The following is a 4,684-nucleotide window of genomic DNA, read 5'->3' as shown; positions in this document are numbered from 1 at the left end:
ATTGGAGTACCAGAAGGACAGGGAGACAACCCCAATGAAAAATCCACTGTCAAAGAAATCTTTGCTGAAAAATTCCCAGTTAAAGAATGCAGACATCCAGATCCAAGGAGCCAGAAGGGTGCCCGCCAAAAGAGACCCTAATAAAAACACTCCAAGGCATATCATAGTCAGAATGATGGATGCTGTGGACAGAGACACAATACTGCAAGCAGCAAGGTTAAAGAAGGAAATAACATACAAAGGACCACCCCTTAGATTTACAGCAGACCTATCAGAGGAAACCCTCCAAGCCCGAAGACAATGGTGAAATATAATGAAAAAACTTAATGAACTGAACGCCTCACCAAGAATACTTTATCCAGCTAAACTCTCACTGAAACTCAATGGAACTATACATAATTTTGTATATAAACAACAGCTCAGGAACTTCATAGACAAAAAATCACATCTAAAAGAAGGATAAAAGGGGCTCCTGTAAGATTAGAAGGGAAACACTTAGAAACAAACCAAGTCATACAGAAAGATGGCACAAAACCCCATGTCAATAATCTTGCTCAATATCAATTTTTATTATCAGGCGCGGGTAGCGCCCTCCCCAGGGGCGGGGCAGGGGCGTGGCCCGAGACGGGGGCGGGGCAGGAGGCGGGGCCGGCGACGGGGGCAGGGCCAGCGGCTACTTGAGGCGATACAGGACCTTGCGCTGCATGCGGTGCTGGAGCTCACCACGCCGAAGCATCAGCTGCAGGACCTTGAGGATGGCGTGCTCCGGGTACTTCTGCTTGGCGAAGTCCTGGAGGATGCTGTGCTCCGACACCTGCGAGCCGATGGCGAAGCGGCGCTTCAGCTGCTTCTCAATGCGGCTCAGCATCTCCTGGTCCTCCTGGCTGGTGAAACCCTCCACGCCCGACAGCGTGCCGGACAGGGCGGCGTCCAGCGTGGACACCTGGAAGAGCCTCAGCGCCTCCTCCACGTCCGCCTCGGTGGCGAAGGGCTGCAGCTTCGTCTTGCTGAGGGCCTCGGCGATGCGCACGACGGCCTCCAGCTGCCGCACGGTGATGGGGATGCTGGAGCGGCGGTCGGCGTCCCGCTCGTGCTGCCGGGCCCGCTGCGCATGAGGATGTAGCGGTTCTTCAGCTTCTCCGTGGCCGCCGCCGACAGCTGGGGGCCGCACTTCACGCGGCAGTAGGCGATGAACTTCTTCAGCTTGGCCAGGTCGATCTCGCCCTCCACGGCCTGGGTCTGCGTCATAGCACTCACGTGCAGAGTCATGACTACTTCCACTACCCAGCCGTCGCCACACTCCAGGACGCTTTCCGGACCCACGCGGCAGCTCCGGCCGAGACCCACGCACAACTGAAGACCCACAGAACAAGGGATCGAATTGTGCACAGGAGACCCACCCTACCCAGATAAATACCCCACTGGCAGATTTCCACTCTCGACACTACTTCCACTACCCAGCCGTCGCCACACTCCAGGACGCTTTCCGGACCACGCGGCAGCTCCGGCCGAGACCCACGCACAACTGAAGACCCACAGAATAAGGTAAGTGGAACTCTCTGAGACCTTGGACTCCAGGCTCGGCGGACCCAGGGACAGAGCTTCTCTGCTTGCTCCCACCACCACAGGTGACAAAGGGATTCTAATCAGGAGCCCCACCCTACCCTGCCCTGTCTGCTTCCATCAACCACCCAGGGATCGAATTGTGCACAGGAGACCCACCCTACCCAGATAAATACCCCACTGGCAGATTTCCACTCTCGACACTACTTCCACTACCCATCCCTCGCCACACTCCAGGACGCTTTCCGGACCCGCGCGGCCGCTTGCGGCCGCGCGACACATCATAAGACACTAAATACCCATCTTCTGGAATTGTCGTACCATATTTGATAGGGTTCAAATATGGTAACACCTACAAGGGGGATTAGAGGCCACCCCAAAAGCCTCTATACCTCTCGGAAAGACTGGCAAGCTACCGAGAGTATTCCGCCTGCACGGAAGAGCCTGGCAAGCTATCCGCTGTGTATTCGATATGCCAAAACCAGTAACTACAACTGGTCTCATTCACCTGACCCTGAAGGCTTCACCGACATGGCAGCACTGAGAAGGATGAGAAAGGAGAGGCCGACAAAATCTCAAGGCCGACCTAGGATGCCACAATGAAGGAAGACAAAAATGATCATCTGTACTTTCAATGCACGTACGCTAGCATCAGATGCATCCATCGAGGACCTGATGGTACAAGCGCGAATGATCAAGTACGACACCATTGGCCTGACCGAGACAAGAAGGCATGAATCTCACCATGCTGTTTTCGACACCGGAGAAGAATTGTTCCTCGGAACATGCGATAAAAGAGGTGTTGGAGGCGTCGGTGTCCTTGTCAACACAAACTTGGCCAAGAGCATTGATTCATTCGAATGCCTAACAACCCGAATCGGACGTTTACATTTGAATAGATGTGGCTCACTGCCTGCAGTTTCTATCTTCGTTGTCTACGCACCAACATCTCATTATGATGAAAGAGAAATCGAGAAGTTCTACATGGAGCTAGAGAAGTTCTATAAAGAAGACCACACCTTCTACAAGATCATTGTGGGTGATTTTAATGCCAAGATAGGACCGAGAAGATCAGCTGAAGAACTTCACATCGGGACCCATGGCTTAGAATGGAATGAACAGGGTGAGAGACTGTCTGAGTTCATCATGTCGACCAAGACCATTCATGGTAACTCACAGTTCCAGAAGGCAGAATCTAAACGATGGACATGGGAGTCTCCCGGTGGACGATTCCACAACGAAATAGACCACATCATATTCAATCGACGGTTTTGCCTGACTGATGTCGCTGTTGTCCCAAAATTTCGAACGGGATCGGACCACCGTCTCCTTCGTGCAAAATTCTACTTCACAGAGCGGGGAGAAAGGGCTGCAAAGTTCAAAAAGAGAACTCCCAGAATGACCACCAACTGGGAACTCTTTGGTACTATTGCGGCAACATGGGAAGATGCCATTGTTGACAACATTGACGAGGAATACGATCGACTGGTTCAGCACCTCCATGAATGTGCGAGGAACGCCAAGAGAGAGATAGCCACAAAAAGTCGCCTATCTTCGAAAACTCTTGAGCTAATTCGCCAGCGTGGTTTGGCGCATGCCTCAGGCAACGGCAAGCTAATGTCCGAGCTTGCAAAGCAGTGCAGAGATGCGATCAAGGAAGACCTCAAAGAGAGAAGAGCAGAAGTACTGATAGATGCGGCAGAAGCCGGGAAAAGTATTCGTAACGCCCGCCTGTCCTTCGCCAACTATAAGACCAAGATGACTGCCCTCCGACGTCCTGATGGATCCATCACATCCTCCAGAACGGCAATGGAGAAGATTATCCATGACTTCTACTCAAATCTCTTCGATAGCCATGTCCACTTGCCGACATACCAAATTCCACAGGATGGGTATGTCGTTCCTAACATTCTCCCTTCCGAAATCCGACACGCCATTTCGTTGGTAAAGAAGCAAACAGCACCCGGCCCAGACAAGGTCAGACCTGAACACCTGAAGAACCTGCCGTCAGTACTCATCAATATACTGGCTCGGCTCTTCACTCGCTACCTGTCTGAATGCAAGGTTCCGTCCCAATGGAAAACCAGCAGGACCGTACTACTGTTCAAGAAGGGAGACATCCATGACATTGGCAACTATCGCCGATCTGCCTATTGTCTGTCATCTACAAGCTGTTCACTCGAGTCATCCTGAATAGGATTGGCAGAACACTAGATGAAGGACAACCATGCGAGCAAGCAGGGTTCCGCAAAGGATTCAGCACCATCGACCATATCCACACGGTAACCAAGCTCATTGAGGTTTCTCGGGAGTTCAAGATGCCGCTCTGCTTAACGTTCATTGATTTAAAGAAGGCCTTTGATTCTGTTGAGACGGAAGCGGTCATTGAAGCCCTAGCCAATCAGGGCATTCAAGCCCAATACATCAGGATCCTCCGTGAGCTGTATTGCGGATTCACTACCAGGATCTCACCATTCTACAAAGAAGTGATCGTTGATGTCAAGAGAGGGGTGCGGCAGGGTGATACCATTTCACCGAAACTCTTCAGTGCCACCCTCGAGAACATCATGCGACGACTGGAATGGGAAGGAATGGGAGTGAAGATAGATGGTCGGCAACTACACCACCTCCGCTTTGCTGATGACATTGTTTTAATAACACCAAACATCAGCCAAGTGGCACAAATGCTGGCCGACTTTGACCGTGAGTGTGGAAAGGTAGGACTACAGCTGAATCTTACGAAGACAATGTTTATGAGAAACAGCCTTGTTCCTGACGCCCCATTCGCTCTCAATGGAATGACCATCTCCGAATGCAACAGCTATGTGTACCTAGGTCGAGAGGTCAACATGAGAAATGACCTGGCACCCCAGCTACGCAGGAGGAAGAGAGCGGCTTGGAACGCCTTCAAGAACGTCGAAGAAATAGCTAAGAGGACGAAGAACCTCCGGCTCCGGGCACATCTCTTTGATTCCACTGTTCTTCCTGCATTAACATATGCCTCAGAGACCTGGGCCCTACGCAAACAAGATGAGAACGCCATTCAGGTCTCCCAAAGAAGAATAGAAAGAGCTATGCTTGGAATAACACGTTTCACTCAAATGAGAGAACGAATCCGGAG

The 4,684-nt window shown here is 51.5% G+C and overlaps 1 pseudogene; it reads right to left on the bottom strand.

Moving 5' to 3' along the window:
- Positions 1 to 669: 669 nt before the first annotated feature.
- Positions 670 to 1,269, bottom strand: LOC130026204 (DNA replication licensing factor MCM5-like; annotated as a pseudogene).
- Positions 1,270 to 4,684: the final 3,415 nt, after the last annotated feature.

Source organism: Sorex fumeus, unplaced genomic scaffold (genome assembly GCF_029834395.1).
Source record: "Sorex fumeus unplaced genomic scaffold, SorFum_2.1 ptg000033l, whole genome shotgun sequence".
NCBI lineage: Eukaryota > Metazoa > Chordata > Mammalia > Eulipotyphla > Soricidae > Sorex > Sorex fumeus.
This window is presented reverse-complemented; position numbering and strand designations above follow the sequence as displayed.